The sequence below is a fragment of the Schistocerca serialis genome, chromosome 6, assembly GCF_023864345.2.
Source record: "Schistocerca serialis cubense isolate TAMUIC-IGC-003099 chromosome 6, iqSchSeri2.2, whole genome shotgun sequence".
Classification (NCBI taxonomy): Eukaryota; Metazoa; Arthropoda; class Insecta; order Orthoptera; family Acrididae; genus Schistocerca; species Schistocerca serialis.
The window spans coordinates 444,299,636-444,323,569 of record NC_064643.1 but is presented as its reverse complement, the minus strand read 5'-3'; positions in this window follow the sequence as shown (position 1 = coordinate 444,323,569).

Below are 23,934 nucleotides of genomic sequence, written 5' to 3'. Positions count from 1 at the left end.
ATGCAAAAAATAGACGTTAAAGTCCGAATAGTACTGGCAGATGTAGTAGAAGACATAGGCACAAATACAGGGAAGTTGGTGCATGCATCAATAACTACCAACCAGCGGGAATCCCAGAAAGGACCCACAAAATAAATATGAACGCGCTGCCAAGATGCAGTAGGAGTCGGCCACGCAAAGAAGCGCTGGCGGGGAACAGACCGATTCTCCGTGCAGGATCGACAATTAGCATGAAAATTCTCAGTTTGTTTATCAGTACCGACCCAAGTGCCGTGACGACGCGCTAATTGCTTCGTCTGCACTATACCCCAATGACCAGCGTGCAGTAATCGGAGCAATTCCGACTGCAACGAACGAGGTACAATCACACGAGACTGATCATTGTCAGTTCGTAATAAAATAACACCGTGATGTGCAGACAAGTTGTGACGTTGCTCAAAGTAACGTCGAACAGGGGGATCACGAATCTGCATAGTAGACGGAGGCCACTGAGTACGAATATACTGCAAAATAATCTGCAAAGCGGCATCAGCGGCTGTCGCGGAAGCAATGTGACGAAAATCCACTGGAAAACCATCAGCTAATCCTTATCCTGCAAATCAATAAACATGCATGACAAGTCGGAAGAATCAGAATCGTCGTCAAGGCGATAGGGAGGCGAGACAAGGCATCGGCATTGCCATGCTGGGCCGTAGGCCGTAAAAAAATTCTTACTTGTAGTTAGTCAAAAACAAAGACCAACATTGCAACTTTTGTGCAGTACGGGCTGGAACTGGCTTTGACGGCTGAAACAACGACGTCAAAGGCTTATGGTCGGTGACCAAATAGAACTTGCGACCGCACAAAAAATCATGAACCTTTGTCACTCCATATACAATAGCTAAAGCTTCTTTCTCGATTTGAGAGTAGTTTTGCTGGTCAGAATTGAGCAACTTAGACGCAAAAGCGATCGGGTGGTCGACAGAATTAATGCAGCGCAAGAGAGCTGCTCCGATGCCGTAAGAAGATGCATCGACAGCCAAAACAAATGGTTTGGAGGGATCTAAAGGATTCAAACAGTGATCACTCAACAAGGCAGATTTGAGCTTGTGGAAGGCAGTGTCACATTCCGAAGACCAAACAAAATGAACGTTCTTACGCCTAAGCCGATGCAAAGGCACTGCAATCTGCGCTGCATTAGGGATAAACCGAACATAATACGTAATTTTGCCCAACACACACTGAAGTTCCTTCAAGTTCCCGGGTGCTGGTAAGTTTCTAATCGCACCGAGATGTGACAGTGAGGGGTGGATAGCCTGACCGTTAATCACATGTCCTAAATACTGAATCTGTTTGAAAAAATTGCACTTGTCTCTGTTACACTTGAGTCCTGCCTCCAAAAGTACAGTAAAGAAGGCACGCAAATTCTGCAGATGTTCGTCAGGGGTGCGGCCTGATACGACGATATCGTCCAGATACTTGGAACAACCAGGGACAGTGGCACACAGCTGCTGCAAGTGAGATTGAAAAATAGCAGGAGGCTAAGTACAACCGAACAGAAGGTGGCGGAACTTGAACAATCCAATGTGGGTGTTGATCGCAAAATAGCGCTGCGACTATTCATCAATCGGAATTTGAAAGTATGCGTCCCGCAAGTCAATAGTGGATGAGAATTTTCCCCCATCAAGCTTATCAAAAATGCCTTCAGGACACGGTAAGGGGAACGTAGCAACCACTGTCTGGGTATTTATTGTAGACTTAGTGAGCACAAATACACAGACCACCGTTTGGTTTTTTCACACACACTATAGGTGAAGCCCAATGCGAAGCAGATAAAGGTTAAATGACACCACTGTCTCGCAAATGACAAAAATGTTCATAGCATCACTAGAGTGGAGCACATAGAAAGACATTGTACGTGTCGTTGCACCATACATGGCTTGCAAACTATACCCGGAGCACTGATATTTCCTGTTCAGTAAATGCAGTCAGCGTGGAATGCGAACGACGAAGAGGGGACGAAACAAGCAAGCCATACATTGATTTGTTCAGTAAAGAAACAGACGCACCAGAGTCCAGCTGCATGCAAAACAGAACGTGCACAAATGTTCAAAGTCACAAAAAGCTTTCTCGCACCGTGCTGAATGCGAGAGGAAGTGTTTGGCAAAACTTGTTTATTCACACAACGAGCTGTAGAAGCAAATGAAGCAGAAGGCTGTGAATAAATGGCACTAACGTCCACAGGCTGATGTGAATCATGATCACGGCGGTTTCATTTCCGATGACACCCACGCGAACGGGAAACAGGTAGTGAATGAAGAGTTTCTCTTACTACACACAGCTTGCACACGTCCTTTCTCATTACAAAAATAGCACTGTGCTTGACGGGATGGGCAACTGTCCCGTGAGTGGGTGCCTGGTAGGAAACGTGTTAGCTTCCGCGCGAGAGGCGTGGTGCGGATCTCTGTTCTGCAGCCGTGGGGGGAGGGGGGGGGGGTGGTAAGTGTTGTGCCACGCTAACAGTACACACCCCCGGGGTCAGGTCGAACGCGGAAGTAGCCATATCTAATGTACCTTGCCTGTTTAGCATTTCCTGAAAAGACAGATTTGCTCGCGGATGCGGTGGTCCGTCACATTCTGTGCAATAGCCTCTCTAATCATGATATCCGCATATGAGCATCCACAGGAGCAATTAAAGTCGCAGTCAGAAGTTAGTCCCTGAAGGTCCGCCAACCAAGATTTAATTGACTGAGTAGGACCACGCTTGAGACGAATAAATTTTTAGCGTGTAGCTATCACATTTACACTGTCAGGGAAGTGGGAGTTGAATGCATCAATCACTTCGTCGTTAAGTTCTAGTTTTTGGGCGGGTGGTGGGAAACAATTTAACGAACACACGGTATAACACTACACTCGCGTTGGCAATGAAACAGGCAAGCCGTTCTGTACCTGGTACGTTGTATGTGGCAAAATATGCCTCGAGCTGGGCGATGTATTCTGGCCAGCGTTCAACGTCAGAACTGAAGGCACGAAATGGCGGTGGCGGAGGCGTCGTCGGCGGTATATGTGGTGGCGTCGAAGGCGCCGTAGTAGCTGCAGTTTGTAGTGTGAGCAGTCCATTTACAGCAGCAAGCAGCTGCGTCATTTGCTGAGCCTGAAACCGAACAAGATCGGACAGCGAAGCCTGTTCCTGTGGCGAAGGTATTGTGGACACAAAATAAAGTCTTATAGCGAAGGGTGGAAGCACTCATACACTGATTCACACGGAGAATTCACAAGTTAAGCTAAAGCAGTACGCTCGTTGAGATCCATAGCGCCGGCTAGAGGGCGCTGTGGTCGGCATAGTTCATCCGCTCTCGTAGTGTCAACCTGGGAGCGTGCACCTACGCTGTGGCATCGTAGCTATCGACACCACACATACTACCTTCCTTCATGATTTTTAAACCAAGTGTTAGCTATGATTAAGTTATGCTCTTTGCAAAATTCTACCAGGTGGCTTCCTCTTTCATTCCTTACCCCCAGTCCACATTCACTTATTACTATCTCTTCGTTTTCCCACAATTGCATTCCAGTCCCCCCAGGACTACTAAATTTTCGTCTCCCTTAACTATCTGAATAATTTCTTTTATTGCATCATACTTTCCTTCAATTCCTTCATCTGCGGAGCTAGTTGGCATATGAACCTTTACTACTGTGGTAGGGATGGGCTTATTGGCTACAATAATGCTTTCACTATGCTGTTCGTAGTAGTTTATCCATGTTACTACTTTTCTATTCATTGTCAAACCTACTCCTGCATTGCCGTTATTTGATTTCGTATTTTATAATCTTGTATTCACCTGACCAGAGGTCTTATTCCTCTAGCCATCTAACTTCACTGATTCCCACTATACATAACTTTAACCTATCCATTTTTCTTTTTAAATTTTCCAACCTACCTGCACGTTTAAGGGATCTGATATTCCACACTCCGATCTGTAGAACACCAGTACTGTTTCTCCTGATGACGGCGTCCTCCAAAGTAGTCCCTGGCTGGAGATCCGAATGAAACCTCCAGAATCTTTCACCAAAGAGGACGACATCATCATTCAGCCTTACAGTAAAGCTGCAAGCCCTCAGGAAAAATTACAGCTGTAGTTTCCCCTTACTTTCATCCGTTTGCAGTACCAGCACAGCAAGGCCACTATGGTTGATGTTTAAAGGCCAGATCAGTCAATCATCCAGACTGCTGCCCCAGCAACTACTGAAAAGGCTGCTGCCACTCTTCAGGAACCACAGATTTGTCTGTCCTCTCAACAGATACCCCTCCATTGTGGTTGCATCAACGGTACGACAATCTGTATCACTGTCTCACGCAAGCTACCACCGGTGAGAGTGGGCTACCCATGGCGACTCCCTCCGTTTGTTCGTAGTATTCTCCATTAAAAAGAAAACACGTGGAAGTCAAGACATGCCTAAAAAGTTCAGTGGTCTTCTCGTCAAACTTCTGACTAATCAATTCTAGTGACTCTCGCAGGGGTACCCTCGTAAACAAGGAAACGACGTCAAAACTCACCATGATATCTGACTCATCCAACCTGAAGCTATCAAGGCGTTTAACAAAATCCACGGATTTTCTTTTTAATGGAGAATACTACGAACAAACGGAGGGAGTCGCCATGGGTAGCCCACTCTTACCGGTGGTAGCGAATTTGTACATGGAGAACTTCGAGGAGGAAGCCTTGTCGTCATCCGTATGGAAACCTACTTGCTTTTTCCGTTACGTGGACGACACGTTCGTCATCTGGCCACATGGTATGGATAAAGTCCTTGACTTCCTTACACATCTAAACTCCATACACCCCAACATCAAATTCACTATGGAGACTGAAACGGAGGGTAAATTACCTTTCCTTGACGTCTTGGTCAAGAGAAAGGCTGACGGCACCCTAGGTCATGGGGTGTATCGGAAGACTACGCACACTGATCTGTATTTGCACGCAGACAGCTGCCACCACCCTTCACAGAGGAATGGGGTACTTAAAACTCTAGTACAAAGGGCGCGCACTATCTCTGACGCAGAGAGTCTACCCCAGGAATTGGAACATCTGAGAACTGTATTTCGAAAAAGTGGGTACTCAGAGTGGCAGATTCAACGTGCTCTCCGCCCAACCACTGCAGCACAACCTGTTGAGATGGATGAAGTCACGAGGGAGGAGGTAGGCACTGCATTTATTCCATACACAGGCGCACTCTCGGGGAAAATCGCCCGCATTCTGAAGAAACACAGGGTCGGAACTGTGTTTTGTCCTCCAAATAAAACTCGTCCACTGGTGGGGAGCGCCAAAGATGACCTGGGTTTGAGGAAGGTCGGCGTGTACCAGATTCCGTGTCAATGTGGCAAGTCGTATATTGGTCAGACGATGCGTACCGTAGAGGATCGATGCCGTGAACACCAGAGGCACACTCGACTGATGTATCCGAGCAAGTCGGCGGTCGCTGAACATTGTTTGTCGGAAAATCACGCCATGGAGTATGACCGCACGAGGATTCTGGTACAGACGTCGAGATACTGGGACAGCGTTGTTAGAGAGGCCATCGAAATTCGCACCAATGACGACCTCATAAACCGTGACTGTGGCTATAATCTTAGCAAGGCTTGGGAACCAGCGATCGGGTTAATCAAGAGTAAATCGAGCAAACGTATAGTTGTGACGACCACGGCGGACAGAGCCATCACACCGACGTCATCTCAGACGCCGTTGCAATCTGTTCCACCGCGCGACCGTGGCGCGGGGCGCGGACGGCGGAGGGAGCGCGCCGCTGGTGGAGGGTATTTAAATCGGCCGCCGCCGCGACCGAACCCAGTTCCCTCTGAGCAGCCATAGCGTACGGATCTCCGTGCCGGCACGTTCACAGGAGCTCAGTCCCTCAGTTCACCTGATGATGGCGACATGTATGATCGCCGAAATATTGTGCCCGTTGGACACTATAGACCGGCAGCATACCCGTGGATATTTTGATCATCGAATACGCCGGGAGAAACTCAAGAATCACACAATACTCTTATACCTAACACATAATGCAAGAAAAATATCCTTAATCCTAAATCTTTATAGGCAATCTGCCTCATTTACCTAGTAGACCAAGAGGAAAATGTTTATAAAAGGCGTGCGATGAAACAGTGTGAGAAGTGTCAACGGTGTTTAGAATTCCATATAAGCTGCTTATGTCCTGCACTTTCATGTGTTTCTGTTAATGAGCATAATGTCTCGTTTGGATACAATGAGACTTTGGTACATTGGTTCTGCAAAATATACAAAATGGATGAGAACATGTAATGGACATGTTTTACAAGGTACATTGATTTCTTAAATCTACATAGGTGAAAGCAAGTAAACCAGTGACATCATCAAGTACAAAAGATGCAAAATATAGCATAAAATTGGGCATAAATGAAACATGGCAACGTTATAAAGTGCAAAGAGTGACTAACCTAACAAAAAATGTAGCGATAATTCATTACACAATAGCATACATTTCAGCATAGTGCCATAAAAATAGCACATTACATGGTATCAGTAAAGACAAAATAAGATACGAGGGTAAGTCAATTATTATCCACAATTAAGTTATATTTCTATTTTGGTAGTACTGTTGTTTTACGTTGATCACGCATGCTTTGTTTATTTGTTGTAATATCTTTGCAATTATCAAGCTGATAGGTTAGTTTCGTTATCGCGGTCGTGATGTTAATCATTGCTGCTCCGTTGTCTCTTTGCACCAAAGAACAGCAACGTTCAGTGCTCCGTTTTCTGTGGTCTGAAGGCGTATCAGGGGCCGAAATTCATCGAAGACTTTCGGTACAGTACGGGAACAGTGTTTTGCCACAGCGGAGTGTCTACGAGTGGACTGAAAAATTCCGAAATGGTTGGACGACCGTTTACCGCCACAAATGAAGAAACATTGAGCGCTCACGTGAAATGATTCTCTTAGACAGACGATTTACTATTGATGGAGTGTCACACCGTCTGCAAATTAGTCAAGGTTCTGCCTACGAAATCATCCACAACAGACTTGGGTTTCATAAAGTTTGTGCAAGATGGGACCCAAAACAACTCACACAGTTGCATAAACAAACGCTCTTGGACATCTGCAAAAAACATTTGGATCGCTATGGTAACGAAGGGGACAACTTCTTAGACAGGATCATTACTGGTGACGATACATGGATCCATCATTACGAGCCGGAGAGTAAACGCCAGAATATGGAATGGAAACATCCAAATTCGCCGTGCAAGAAGAAGTTCAAGACCCAACCCTCCGCAGGAAAACTGATGCTTACGATTTTTTTGGGATGCACAAGGTCTAGTACTGGAACATTATGGGGAAAAGAGCACAACGATAAACAGTGTACGTTTTAGTGAGATGCTTACTGCCAGGTGAAAGCCTGCAATTCGAAGCAAACGCCGAGGATTGCTGCCAAAAGGTGTTCTGTTGTTACACGACATTTCCCGTCCTCATACTGCTGCTAACCCTGCCGAAGCGCTCCACAAACTTAAATTTGAAACACTGACCATCCTCCATATAGTCCCGATCTTGTCCCTTCTATCACTTGTTTGGTCCACTCAAACAAGCATTAGCAGTAAAAAAAGCGGTGCATTCCTGGCTCGCAGCTCAACCTAGAACCTTCTTTTATGAGGACATCAGGAAGCTTGTACAACGATGGACTAAGTGCGTTGAAACACAAGGAGACTATGTCGAAAAATGATGTTCTTGTACGTTTCCTATTGATTACAATAAAATTTTGTAACTACTTTGCGGATAAAAATTGACTTACCTCGTATATAAAGGCTCTATTAAAAATGACACAAATTCTTATTATACATAAAAAATGTTTAGTTACAGTTTACAGCGGTCAGGCCATATAGCGTCCCCAGTGCTATATTACGAAAATACTTAAAAAACAGTATTTATAAATTGAAAAATATATTTTTATCATGTAGCCGTAAAGTAATAATCTCTCTGTCCAAGTTTCAAATGCAAAGAAATAATTTATGACAAAATGATCTAAAGAAATGACAAGATACGCTCTTTTGTTAATTTTTTTTAGTCGACTTCCTCTTTTGTCTTGAATGTGTATAGAGGGACATCTTGCGAGTGCTGACAAATGTAAGCATATTTGTATGAGTTAAGCATATAATATACTGATTTAATATTATTGTGCAGTTTTAATTTGAAAGAGGTGATCCCGATATCATGTCCGCCTTCCTTGAATTAACCTGCATTCAAGTAATTTACAGTTCAACAATCGCAGCGGCCGATGCAGCCAACGACGCCATTACGTGGCGATATTAACTTATGAAAAATTAGCGGAAGCGGAAAACTCGCCCGCTATTAACATAATATTAATTTTTCTCCACAGCCGTCCGACGTTGCAGAAAATACTTAGCTTTAAGATTCTTATTTTCAGTACCATAGCCGAGACCCAGAGCCAGGACTCTGACTACAATACAATGGTTAACGGAGGTAAGAAAAATACTCTCGCGCGTGTGTGGGCCGCAATTTTAATTAATAACTAAAGATCTTATGCTTTAAGGTGAACTGACTAGCCGAGGAAATTAATATGAAAAGTTTATTACATTGTACAACTTATATGCAAATGTTTTAAGATTCAGCGACTCTAACATTCATTCACGTAACGAATAATTTGAAATTAATATTGTTAAAAAGGAGAACTTCAGGAAAGCATTTAATCGTAAAATCAAAATTAAATGGAATATCATTTTTATTAAGGCCCACCACGTAAGTCGGCAACAATCAAATAATAATAATAACAATAATAATAAATATATTAAATTACGACGGCCGACGGACGCGAGATTGGCGCCGCAACTTTGGGGCCCGATCAAAGAAAATATGAAATTTACTAAATCTGACTCTATTGTAATGAATGTAATTATGTATGTGTCTAATTGTTGTAAAATATTAATGCTTGTATGAATTATTTTACATGTACAACAACAAAACCACACCCTGAGGAGATCTGGAGAAGAAAAAGTGTAGAAAAGAAAAAGGATTGCGAGAAAGAAAAATAAGTAAGGTAAGGCCTATTGTGCAAGCATCCTATGTAGCTCTGTGCGGAATATCGAACCCATGTGCACATGAGATACCTTCGGTGTTTTGTTTATTTATATGTTTATTTTTGGAGGGGATAATTATTCGTGTGTGTATCAGTGTTAACAATTCGTCAGTGGCTTAAAGTGAATTTATTATGGGTAAGATAGGACAAGCTAAAGCATCCGTACCAGACGAACAAAATTCTGTTAATATGGAAAGTGAGGATCATTTGCAATACGTAAACGAATCCCAAGTCATCGCCTCGGATAACATAATTTCCGGAGCGGGGGGCGAGGATCTGTGGTCGGTGAATGACGCTCCACAGCAGAATGGAAATAGAGTAACAACTCCACTGCCTGGGCAGGGGGGCCAATCGAGTGCTAGATTAAGCAGCGGGGCACCAGAATGCTCACCGATTGCAGACCCTTTTGCTGAATTTCTGTGTAGGCTCGAAGAAAGAGATAGGGAAAGAGACGAAAAACTGACTCAGATGCTACGTGAGCAAGAGCAGCGCAATGAAGCGAAACTAGATAGGATCCAAAGCGAACTTGCCGAGATGCGGGACGCTTGCAAAGAAATTCCCGATCTTGTGCAAAGCTTAGCCGGCGAGATGCAGAAATTACAGATATCGCAGGCTAGGCTTGAAGACAATGTCCAGACTTTAACCAACCGCGTGGATAATGTGGAGATAGATGCACGGAAAAGTATTGACGCATATTTGGAAGTGAAAGCTCAAAAAGTAGAAAAAGAATTAAATGAATGGCTAGAAGTAAAGGATCGCGAGATATCGGCAAAGATTGAAAGCGACGTAAAAACAGCTGTAGAACAAGCGATTGTGGCCGCGAGTGTAAATATTGACGCTAGCGCTGCTGCACTACATGCCGAATTAACACAGATCAAATCCCGTGTGACAGCGGAGTTGCCAAATTGGCAACAGGAGATAGCGCGGAGACTGTCTGCGTTGGAAAGCAATGTAAACAGTGGCGGACAGATCATGAATCCGACTCTGCGTACTGATTACTGTAATAACGCTGACGGTAGGCAGGGTGCGAGTGCGCAACCGCAACCTAATGCGAATTATGAGCACGAACAACATGCGATACCGTGCAGCGCACATCACGAAGTGATGAATGTCACAGAATGTAGCAATCAGATGTGCAAAAAAGAGGACAATGTAATAAAACACAGGACATTCCAACCCTTCAATAGCGAAAAACGAAATGTCCACCCTGTTGTATTTATTAAGAGCTTCAGGAATGTGTTTCCCAGGACATGAACGGAAAGACAAAGAATACAGTTCGTGGTCTCCCCTTATTCAAGGTGACGCGGCACTGTGGGCCACCGACGTGTCCGAAAAATGTCTAACGATGCAACAGTTTGAAGGTGCTTTCTTGCACAAATTCTGGTCCGATAGCGTCCAAGAAAGACTACGAAAGGAGTTGTACAGTCCAGAATTGTACAATCCTAAGATGGGAACGTTACGCAAATATTTCGAAAAGTATATAAACAAAACCAGGTACTGGGACGAGCCAATGTCCGATCGTGACATAATCAGATTGATAAAAATGAAGTTGCCCAGTGAAATTAAAAGAGATTTCATCAATGTGCCGGAATACGATATAGAACAATTCGTGGAAATAGTGGATTCTGTTGACTTATTGATCGAAGATATGAAAACCGAAAACAAGTGGAACCATGCAGGCTGTAATCAACAAAAAGCCGATTACAATAGCAGCCACAGTAACGGTAGTAACTTAGTACCAAATGGTAACGGGAATAGGCAAGAGCACCGGCAACAGAATCGAGGCACAAACAATGGCAATGGTTATAACGGCAACGGTTGTAATCGTCAAAATCGAAAAAGACATCATGATGGACGCATGAGTAATGGATATAATGGTAACGGCAATCCGCAGTGGCGGAACAACCGAAACCAGTGGCGTGGTTGTAATGAACCAACACCACAGTGGCAACAAAACACAGCGCCACAATGGAACGCCAACCCAGGTCCGTCACAGAACATGTCACGGAGTTACAACCGACCACCGCAAAACCAGAGCCATACACAATATCAAAATACACTATCGGGGAGGCAGGGCGGCCAACCCAACAGTAGCAACAACAACAACCAGAACCACAATGTGAGGTTAGTGGAAGTGACAGACAACTGTCAACCCACTAATGCTCATCCGTTAAACTAAAGACAGCCACAATACGCTCTCCGTTGTTGGCTGCAGGATGGTGTAGTGAGGGCACATTCACAGATGACAGCCATAAACTTTGTATGTTGCGATACAATGAGGCAATAAAAATAGAAAAGGAGCTTGTAGACATACCGCAGAAATGTAACCGAACCTACAAAAGTGTTGTGCAGGCTATATTGCAAGCAGATATGTACGGAGCACCAATACACATAATAGTCGATACCGGTGCGTCAACCAATGTCATGAGCGCAAATTTTTACAAGTACTTGAGTCAAAATAATAGAATACCAGTATTGCCAGTGAAGAATTGTCGTGTTACAGGTGCAATAGGTGCACAATCTCATATCATAAAGCACCAGGTGCAAGTCGAGTTTACGGTAGGAAATGAAGCAATGAAAAGCTCGTTCCTAGTAGTTAAGGGATTAGTTGTTGCTTGCATCCTGGGGATGGAATTTTTACGCCAGAGGGACGCAAAAATCGACCTCTTGTGCGGGGAAGTAAGCCTTATGAATGAGGGTAGACATGTAGTTTTGCCATTGTTGAGGACACGGGAAGTGCACGGTAAATATTGCCGGAGCTTTCAGTCGAGATTCGAAGGAATACAGGTAATGAATTTATATTCTGGCTTAAGTACAAGACAAGTATATTTTAAAGATTTCATTACTGAAGACAAAGAGGGAAAAAGGAAACTGATAGCCATGAAAGTTAGGGAGTCAGAACATTTGACTGAAGCACAATAAAACGAATTGACTCAGCTACTTACAGATTATGAGAATGTGTTTTCGGAAAAACCCGGTGTTATCGAGGGCTACACCTATAACATCGAAATGGTACCTCGCGATACTTTCTGTCACGCAAACTACACCATCCTGTGGTCAAATAAGGAGGCAATTACGAAGGAAACAAGTAAAATACTTACAAAGACTTAAAGAAGTTCGCTCAGTAGAGCAACGTTTACATTTGTGTGTAGTAGGCTAAGTTTATAGAGTTTTTTTTCTGTGTGTAAATGTTCAGATTTTAGTGTAACATTTAAAGACAATGAGGCACACAAGATTAGTGTGATTCCATTTTGTAGATGTTAAGGAATAACAGTATTTTTAAGTAATTGCATTTTGAAAAAAAATGAACGTAGGTTTAAGAATATTTAACAAATTTCATGTTGAAAAATACTAAAAAATAATTCAACAGCGTGTAATGATGAAAGAATTTTTCGTTAGTGTGTCATGGATATTTTTGAACTGTAGTAGTAACGCAACTTATGAAATTCAATATTATAGTGTATATGTAGTTCCATGTATTTATGTCTATATCGATCTTGAAATATGCTCAATCATAATTTACTAAACAATATCAGTGCAGGGTGTACATCACCCAAGGTACCTCATGTGTTGTGGACAAGGTACAAAGCAAATCAGTAAATGCGACTACCGCTAAGCACTGTTAAAATATTTTGCCATCTGCTAAGGCAGAGATTTGCACGAATTTGTAGTGTAAACAAAAGTCACAAATCTAACACTAATCTAGGAACTTGCACGCTAGGCCTAGATTACAAAATGTCTACAATAATGCGAGAGGCAAAGTTTTGTAAAGTCGAGCCTGGCTCTGGAGGGCAAGTACGCAATGAGTGGGCAGACATGACATGGGGACTTACCTCAGATGAGACGGAAATACAATTGTATAGTCAAAAAATCTGAAGGCAAGTACGACCCTATGTGGAAAATGAAAAGAGATAATTAGTGCGAGAGACTGATAAAATGCAACACGAGCCAAAATCCAGTTCAGACTGAATGAAATACATTAGGGTTTGTGAACTAATCGAAACAGTTACTTTAAGCAGTGTGAAAAACTGTGAAGGTGAAACTGTGATATGGACAGTGAAGTGCTAGTATTGAACGTTCAACAGCGGTAAGGACGCCAAACGCCAATATTACGCACGAAAAACTGTGAATTTGCTTATAAATGTGAACTGTTAACGTGAAGTGAACCCACAGTCAATATTTTTGGGACAGACTGTAGTTTCAGTGAGCACAATAATACGAGATTGCAAAACAGCGACCGCAGAAACGGCGAATGTTTGTGCTAAGCTCGTATTGGGACACTCACCAGTGCCTGCGAGTGCGGCGAAAACAAATAATTTTGTCAAGACAAAAACTGACGTGTAATGGAAACAGTATTGCATCAAAGCTGCATTCACGGGAGAAGGCCCATGTCATGTATTCTGCAAGACAGTGCTGGCTTGACACTCGGAAACTGGCGAAAGCTTAACAACAACTGCCGCACTAATAAATGCTTCTTTCCCACTAGCGTAACCATCTACATCTGGAAACAAATATAACGTTGGTTGTGTGTATGTATCATGTACTACGTCGGAGATACGTAGCAGAGCTGACTCCTGCCAACAAGAGCGGGGGCGAATATCATCCCACTCCGCCACGCCCGGGCGAGACAGAAGCGCATCGCCAACGGTGAAGCCGATCAGCTGACTCTGACGTTCCGCAACGGCGAGAGACACGCTGGCGTCGAGCGGGCGTTGACCTCTCCGCAGCCGCCGCGACCGCCGAGCACCGAACACACCAACCGACGCCGTCGCGAGCTAAACGCCGTGGCGTAGATCATCAACGACACCGCAATCAATTGTTTATAATGACCTCATTTCTTTGCGTAGTGCAACAATACATTATTTGTAATGTATCCACATCCTGTACTCCAATGACATCCCAGAAACGTTTAAGTGAAAGTGACCCAAGCAGTTAGCCTTCGCTCCGCCGAGGTTTTCCCCAGGTTTCCCTACGGCCGCGCCAAATGAGGAGCGAACAGTTGACACCCCTGGGACTTCAAATATTCCGGACTAACTCGTGACTAACCTTTGAACACTGCAAAAGTTGCAAACCGAAAAAGAAGCAGCCAAAATGAAATTAATGATATTCTATGTCCTTTTGTACATGACTGTAAACGTAACCAATTGTATATTATATTGTTATGTAGATAACTTCATCTGTATTACACTTTGTGTGCAACACACCTCAGTAATTACAACATACGATGTGACATATGTAAACTGTGAAAGAAAAATCTGCGTGTGGACACTGTGGACATGAAAGAGGAAATATTTATGTCAAAAAACACGAACATTTTTTATGATATAAACATTTCGGGGGGCAATATAGCGTCCCCAGTGCTATATTACGAAAATACTTAAAAAACAGTATTTGTAAATTGAATAATATATTTTTATCATGTAGCCGTAAAGTAATAATCTCTCTGTCCAAGTTTCAAATGCAAAGAAATAATTTATGACAAAATGATCTAAAGAGACGACAAGATACGCTCTTTTGTTAATTTTTTTTAGTCGACTTCCTCTTTTGTCTTGAATGTGTATAGAGGGACATCTTGCGAGTGCTGACAAATGTAAGCATATTTGTATGAGTTAAGCATATAATATACTGATTTAATATTATTGTGCACTTTTAATTTGTAAGAGGTGATCCCGATTTCATGTCCGCCTTCCTTGAATTAACCTGCAGTCAAGTAATTTACAGTTCAACAATCGCAGCGGCCGATGCAGCCAACGACGCCATTACGTGGCGATATTAACTTATGAAAAATTAGCGGAAGCGGAAAACTCGCCCGCTATTAACATAATATTAATTTTTCTCCACAGCCGTCCGACGTTGCAGAAAATACTTAGCTTTAAGATTCTTATTTTCAGTACCATAGCCGAGACCCAGAGCCAGGACTCTGACTACAATACAATGGTTAACGGAGGTAAGAAAAATACTTTTGCGCGTGTGTGGGCAGCAATTTTAATTAATAACTAAAGATTTCTTGCTTTAAAGTGAACTGACTAGCCGAGGAAATTAATATGAAAAGTTTATTACATTGTACAACTTATATGCTCATGTTTTAAGATTCAGCGAGTCTAACATTCACTAACGTAACAAATAATTTAAGATTAATATTGCTAAAGATGGAGAACTTCAGGAAAGCATTTAATCGTAAAATCAAAATTAAATGAAATATCATTTTTATTACGGCCCACCACGTAAGTCGTCAACAATCAAAAAAAAAATAAAAATAATATATATATATATATATATATATATATATATATATATATATATATATATATATATTAAATTACGACGGCCGACGGACGCGAGAGCCACCAAAGGGATGTTATCCACTGGACACATGTCAAAATAAATGTTTTCTCTTTCAGTTGTTGTTTTCATGTGCATGCGTATGAAAATAGAAAAATGTGCAAGGCCTTAGCTTATGATAAGAGAACCAGCCTGCAAGATTCTCCCTACCGGGTCCGTCGCCACCCAATGAAACGCTGAATACTCAAGGAATCTTGAAAACGAGGTACCAATAGAATTTGTATAAGCATGGAAAATGCATCAGATAAAAATATCTGTGTTGCGTCATATTATTATGTACACTCATATGTAAATCAGAATAAGCGTATATGAAAGCTGTAAATATAAATAAGCACATCTGTAAAAATTTTGGCGATTAGCATAGTTCATGGAAAATAGGAAAAAAGATTTATAAAAATCAAAAAGGCGGAAAAATAAATAGTCGTGGTATGTAACCATCAAAATTCTATCTAGCTACGTGAAATAAACCAAAGAAAAGTTATTCTGTTAAGTGCTTGACGTTGCTGATGTGATGATTGCCTCGTGATTTTCTCGTTCGTAAAGTTTCAATGTGAACCACATTGGGATGGGGAAGATTACGTATACTAAAAGGTCCAGAACATAAAAGTTCAAATTTACTGCAACGACGATTTTCTTTGTTGGATGGGTAGTGAGTACGTACCAATATTTTTTGTCCAATGCGAAATTCCTGGAGGTTATTCAGCTGTTTTTGTTGACGTTTGCGGCGTTATTCTGCACGCTTCGTATTGTTAAGTGCGATGTCTATAATTTTGTGGTGACGTAATCTTCTTGTAGAAGAAAAAGAAACAGTTTCATAATTTTATTAGGTGGATCTATATTTTCCAACACAAGATGCGGCGAAAGCATAGTGGAGTCGTTTGGTATAGAACTGATGACGCCCTGAAAATCTGAAATGTGCTAGTCCCAATAAATATGTTTTTGTGACAGTAGATACGACAAAGTTTTCCAGTCTCTTTCATGATGCACTCTTATGGTTTGGAAGAAGCCTGGTATCTGGAGATAAAAATGGGTCTAATATTTCTAGCTTGCAGTGTGCGTTTCCATATTACTGATCGAAATTGCGGTGCATTGTCGGAGATTACCTTCTGAACATGTCCAACAAGAGGCAAAATTGTTTAGCGAAAGCATTAGAAACAGTTGTAGCAGTTGCATTTCGTAACGGAGTGAAAGATACAAATTTCGAAGTTAGTTCTACAGCAAGGAATATGTAATGGAAACCTCTAGTAGTTCTTGGAATGGGTCCAAATAGATCAACAGCTGCCATATGTCGTAATTTTATGGGTACAATGGGGTCAGAGGGGCAATGTGAGATATTGGGGAATATTTAGCCTTTTGACAATTTTGCAAGTCACCAGACTCGTCGAATATGCTTTTCCATGTTTATGAAATAACAGTTCTGTCGTAGTATCAAAAAGCATTTGCGAGGACCATAATGGGCGTAACTCAAGTGTATATACCAGATTAACTTACTGACAAGTTCTTCAGATATGAAGAGAGTCCAGTTATCGCTGTCATGGCGAGCGCGGCGAAAAGAGAGTAGTATTGTGCACGGTGTAGTAATTTCTGATTGTTGTCTGGCTCGTGTCACGCAACAGAAATTTGACCTCTTTTTCAGACGTCGTCTTTGCTCTGCTCTCTGGCTATGTCTTTTAATGATGCTGAAATAAAGTTTTCAAAAGCTAAGCTACTTGTTTAATATAGAGAAGGCTGAAATTTGACAAAATTTAGCGGCGATTTCTTGCTGGTTACTGCACAGTGAGCGAGAAAGCGCATCTGCTACAGTATTCTGAGTTCCTGCGATGTGGACAATCGTAAAATCAGATTCCTGTAAATAAAGTTTCCAACGACTGAGTCTATCATGTGTGAATTTAGCTGATAAAAGAAACGGAATTGCTCTGTGATCTGCGTGTACTGTTGTGTGTCAGCCATATAGAAAGTGACGAAATTTAGTGAAAGCTCAAGCAACACATAATGTTTCGAGTTCGGAGATAGAATATTGTAGTTTGTCGGCATCGGGCGTAATGCCGTCAGCCGAAATTACGTGATCTAGAAATTTAATGGAAGCCTTGCCAAAATGAGATTTACTGAGGTTCACGGCAACACAAAGTGTGCAATAGCATGCGAACAACAGAATTATGTTCCGACCAAGAAGGTTCTGCAATTAGAATATCGTCAATGTAAGTGGTGATTCTGTCTTTTAATTAATTTGGAAGAATGAATGAATGAATGAATGGAAGAAAGAATCGCACTGATGAAAGCACCAGAGCTAATAGTTAAACCAAAAGATAATTTACAAAATTGATAGCAGTTACCGAACCAAAGGAAAGCAGTGTATTTTCTGCAATTAGGCTGCAGATGAATTCACCTGAATCCATATTTTAGATCCAGTGTAGAATAGATCGACGTTCAGTGAAATTTTTGTATGATCTCTCCCAGGTCTGCGGACGATCGGGTTCAGTAATGACGATTTCGTTGATCTGACGTGAATTCAACAAAAGGCGAAGTGAGCCATCTTTCTTGTTGACAGCGTGAAGAGGGTATACTTTGGTCTAACATGGCCCGAAGTTCTTGCTTGACATGATCTCGATAGATGAACGGAATGGAATAATGTTTTGCCCTGAAATTCGTAAACAAAACTGGAGATGGTTCCGGGTACATTATTAAATACTTTAGAGTGCTGTAAAAGAGTATCTTGCAACTGTTGGCGCTCTTCGTCGGTTGAAGCTTTACATTCATTCACCTTACTGTTGATCGTCTGTACAATGTCATAATCTACTTCCTCAGGGAGATTGTTACTACGGAAATACATGTCTGTAAAGAATTTTATATGCCAATTAGTATTCTTAGGTGCTGATATGACCTCTACTCTGTTAATTTCTTGCTCCTTAGCTGACAAAGTATTCTGAAAAGTGACAGATAGTTGTAGCATATAGGATTTCAGTATAAGCAATGACTTCTTAAAGTTGATAACAGCGTCATGTTCGACAAGAAAATCCATTTCAAGGATGACGTCGATTGTTAAGAGAGAAACGATCCAGAAATTAGCATGAAGTGCGTGATCACTTCTACTCCCTTGTTAGAAATTGCGCCTCGAAATTCCATCTTACTAAGCGAAAAAGTAGGATCCCCCCCATGAACCATGGACCTTGCCGTTGGTGGGGAGGCTTGCGTGTCTCAGCGATACAGATGGCCGTATCGTAGGTGCAACCACGACGGAGGGGTATCTGTTGAGAGGCCAGACAAACATGTGGTTCCTGAAGAGGGGCAGCAGCCTTTTCAGTAGTTGCAGGGGCAACAGTCTGGATGATTGACTGATCTGGCCTTGTAACATTAACCAAAACGGCCTTGCTGGGCTGACACTGCGAACGGCTGAAAGCAAGGGGAAACTACAGCCGAAATTTCTCCCGAGGAAATGCAGCTTTACTGTATGATTAAATGATGATGGCGTCCTCTTCGGTAAAATATTCCGGAGGTAAAATAGTCCCCCATTCGGATCTCCGGGCGGGGACTACTCAAGAGGACGTCGTTATCAGGAGAAAGAAAACTGGCGTTCTACGGACCGGAGCGTGGAATGTCAAATCCCTTAATCGGGCAGGTAGGTTAGAAAATTTAAAAAGGAAAATGGATAGGTTAAAGTTAGATATAGTGGGAATTAGTGAAGTTCGGTGGCAGGAGGAACAAGACTTTTGGTCAGGTGACTACAGGGTTATAAATACAAAATCAAATAGGGGTAATGCAGGAGTAGGTCTAATAATGAATAATAAAATAGGAGTGCGGGTTAGCTAGTACAAACAGCATGTTGTTGTTGTTGTGGTCTTCAGTCCTGAGACTGGTTTGATGCAGCTCTCCATGCTATTCTATCCTGTGCAAGCTTTTTCATCTCCCAGTACCTACTGCAACCTACATCCTTCTTAATCTGCTTAGTGTATTCATCTCTTGGTCTCCCTCTACGATTTTTACCCTCCACGCTGCCCTCCAACACTAAATTGGTGATCCCTTGATGCCTCAGAACATGTCCTACCAACCGATCCCTTCTTCTGGTCAAGTTGTGCCACAAACTTCTCTCGTCCCCAGTCCTATTCAAAACTTCCTCATTAGTTATGTGATCTACCCATCTAATCTTCAGCATTTTTCTGTAGCACCACATTTCCAAAGCTTCTATTCTCTTCTTGTCCAAACTATTTATCGTCCATGTTTCACTTCCATACATGGATACACTCCATACAAATACTTTCAGAAATGACTTCCTGACACTTAAATCTATACTCGATGTTAACAAATTTCTCTTCTTCAGAAACGCTTTCCTTGCCATTGCCAGTCTACATTTTATATCCTCTCTACTTCGACCATCATCAGTTATTTTGCTCCCTAAATAGTAAAACTCCCTTACTACTTTAAGTGTCTCATTTCCTAATCTAATTCCCTCAGCATCACCCGACTTAATTCGACTACATTCCATTATCCTTGTTTTGCTTTTGTTGATGTTCATCTTATATCCTCCTTTCAAGACACTGTCCATTCCATTCAACTGCTCTTCCAAGTCCTTTGCTGTTTCTGACAGAATTACAATGTCATCGGCGAACCTCAAGGTTTTTATTTCTTCTCCATGAATTTTAATACCTACTCCGAATATTTCTTTTGTTTCCTTTACTGCTTGCTCAATATACAGATTGAACAACATCGGGGAGAGGCTACAACCCTGTCTTACTCCCTTCCCAACCACTGCTTCCCTTTCATGTCCCTCGACTCTTATAACTGCCAACTGGTTTCTGTACAAATTGTAAATAGCCTTTCGCTCCCTGTATTTTACCCCTGCCACCTTCAGAATTTGAAAGAGAGTATTCCAGTCAACATTGTCAAAAGCTTTATCTAAGTCTACAAATGCTAGAAACGTAAGTTTGCCTTTCCTTAATCTTTCTTCTAAGATAAGTCGTAAGGTCAGTATTGCCTCACGTGTTCCAGTGTTTCTACGGAATCCAAACCGATCTTCCCCGAGGTTGGCTTCTACTAGTTTTTCCATTCGTGTGTAAAGAATTCGCGTTAGTATTTTGCAGCTGTGACTTATTAAACTGATAGTTCGGTAATTTTCACATCTGTCAACACCTGCTTTCTTTGGGATTGGAATTATTATATTCTTCTTGAAGTCTGATGGTATTTCGCCTGTTTCATACATCTTGCTCACCAGATGGTAGAGTTTTGTCAGGACTGGCTCTCCTAAGGCCGTCAGTAGTTCCAGTGGAATGTTGTCTACTCCGGGGGCCTTGTTTCGCCTCAGGTCTTTCAGTGCTCTGTCAAACTCTTCACGCAGTATCATATCTCCCAATTCATCTTCATCTACATCCTCTTCCATTTCCATAATATTGTCCTCAAGTACATCACCCTTGTATAGACCCTCTATATACTCCTTCCACCTTTCTGCTTTCCCTTCTTTGCTTAGAACTGGGTTTCCATCTGAGCTCTTGATATTCATACAAGTGGTTCTCTTATCTCCAAAGGTCTCTTTAATTTTCCTGTAGGCAGTATCTATCTTACACCTAGTGAGATAGGCCTCTACATCCTTACATTTGTCCTCTAGCCATCCCTGCTTAGCCATTTTGCACTTCCTGTCGATCTCATTTTTGAGACGTTTGTATTCCTTTTTGCCTGCTTCATTTACTGCATTTTTAGATTTTCTCCATTCATCAATTAAATTCAATATTTCTTCTGTTACCCAAGGATTTCTACTAGCCCTCGTCTTTTTACCTACTTGATCCTCTGCTGCCTTCGCTACTTCATCTCTCAAAGCTACTCATTCTTCTTCTACTGTCTTTCTTTCCCCCAATCCTGTCAATTGTTCCCTTATGCTCTCCCTGAAACTCTGTACAACCTCCGGTTCTTTCAGTTTATCCAGGTCCCATCTCCTTAAATTCCCACCTTTTTGCAGTTTCTTCAGTTTTAATCTACAGGACATAACCAATAGATTGTGGTCAGAGTCCACATCTGCCCCTGGAAATGTCTTACAATTTAAAACCTGGTTCCTAAATCTTACCATTATATAATCTATCTGATACCTTTTAGTATCTCCAGTGTTCTTCCATGTATACAACCTTCTTTCATGATTCTTGAACCAAGTGTTAGCTATGATTATGTTGTGCTCTGTGCAAAATTCTACCAGGCGGCTTCCTCTTTCATTTCTTAGCCCCAATCCATATTCACCTACTATGTTTCCTTCTCTCCCTTTTCCTATACTCGAATTCCAGTCACCCATCACTATTAAATTTTCGTCTCCCTTTACAATTTGAATAATTTCTTTTATTTCATCATACATTTCTTCAATTTCTTCGTCATCTGCAGAGCTAGTTGGCATATAAACTTGTACTACTGTAGTAGGTGTGGGCTTCGTATATATCTTGGCCACACAAACAGCATAGTGAACGCATTATTGTGGCCAAGATAGACACAAAGCCCATGCCTACTACAGTAGAACAAGTTTATATGCCACCTAGCTCTGCAGATAATGAAGAAATAGATGAAATTTATGACGAGATAAAGGAAATTATTCGGGTAGTGAAGGGAGATAAGAATTTAATAGTCATGGGTGACTGGAATTCGTCAGTAGGAAAAGGGAGCTAAGGAAACATAGTAGGTGAATATGAATTGGGGGGAAGAAATGAAAGAGGAAGCCGCCTTGTAGAATTTTGCACACAGCATGACTTAATCATAGCTAACACTTGGTTCAAGAATCATAAAAGAAGGTTGTATACCTGGAAGAATCCTGGAGATACTAAAAGGTATCAGATAGATTATATAATGGTAAGACAGAGATTTAGGAACCAGGTTTTAAACTGTAAGACATTTCCAGGGGCAGATGTGGATTCTGACCACAATCTATTGGTTATGAACTGCAGATTGAAACTGAAGAAACTGCAAAAAGGTGGGAATTTAAGGAGATGGGACCTGGATAAACTGAAAGAACCAGAGGTTGTAGAGAGTTTCAGGGAGACCATAAGGGAACAATTGACAGGAATGGGGGAAAGAAATACAGTAGAAGAAGAATTGGTAGCTCTGAGGGATGAAGTAGTGAAGGCAGCAGACGATCAAGTAGGTAAAAAGACGAGGGCTAATAGAAATTCTTGGGTAACAGAAGAAATATTGAATTTAATTGATGAAAGGAGAAAATACAAAAATGCAGTAAATGAAGCAACAAAAAGGAATACAAACGTCTCAAAAATGAGATCGACAGGAAGTGCAAAATGGCTAAGCAGGCATGGCTAGAGAACAAATGTAAGGATGTAGAGCTTTGTCTCACTAGGGGTATGATAGATACTGCCTACAGGAAAATTAAACAGACCTTTGGAGAGAAGAGAACCACTTGTATGAATATCAAGGACTCAGATGGCAATTCAGTTCTAAGCAAAGAAGGGAAGGCAGAAAGGTGGAAGGAGTATATAGAGGGTTTATACAAGGGCGATGTACTTGAGGACAATATTATGGAAATGGAAGAGGATGTAGATGAAGACGAAATGGGAGATAAGATACTGCGTGAAGAGTTTGACAGAGCACTGAAAGACCTGAGTCGAAACAAGGCCCCGGGAATAGACAACATTCCATTAGAACTTCTGATGACCTTGGGAGAGCCAGACATGACATAACTCTACCATCTGGTGAGCAAGATGTATGAGACAGGCGAAATACCATCAGACTTCAAGAAGAATATAATAATTCCAATCCCAAAGAAAGCAGATGTTGACAGATGTGAAAATTACCGAACTATCAGGTTAATAAGTCACAGCTGCAAAATACTAACGCGAATTCTTTACACACGAATGGAAAAACTGGTAGAAGCGGACATCGCGGAAGATCGGTTTGGATTCCGTAGAAATTTTGGAACACGTGAGGCAATACTAACCTTACGACTTATCTTAGAACAAAGATTAAGAAAAGGCAAACCTACGTTTCTAGCATTTGTAGACTTAGAGAAAGCTTTTGACAATGTTGACTGGAATACTCTCTTTCAAATTCTGAAGGTGGCAGGGGTAAAATACAGGGAGCGAACGGCTATTTACAATTTGTATAGAAACCAGATGGCAGTTATAAGAGTCGAGGGGCATGAAAGGGAAGCAGTGGTTGGGAAAGGAGTGAGACTGGGTTGTAGCCTCTCCCCGATGTTATTCAATCTGTATATTGAGCAAGCAGTAAAGAAAACAAAAGAAATATTCGGAGTAGGTATTATAATTCATGGAGAAGAAATAAAAACTTTGAGGTTCGCCGATGACATTGTAATTCTGTCAGAAACAGCAAAGGACTTGGAAGAGCAGTTGAACGGAATGGACAGTGTCTTGAAAGGAGGATATAAGATGAACATCAACGAAAGCAAAACGAGGATAATGGAATGTAGTCAAATTAAATCGGGTGATGCTGAGGGAATTAGATTAGGAAATGAGACACTTAAAGTAGTAAAGGAGTTTTGCTATTTAGGGAGTAAAATAACT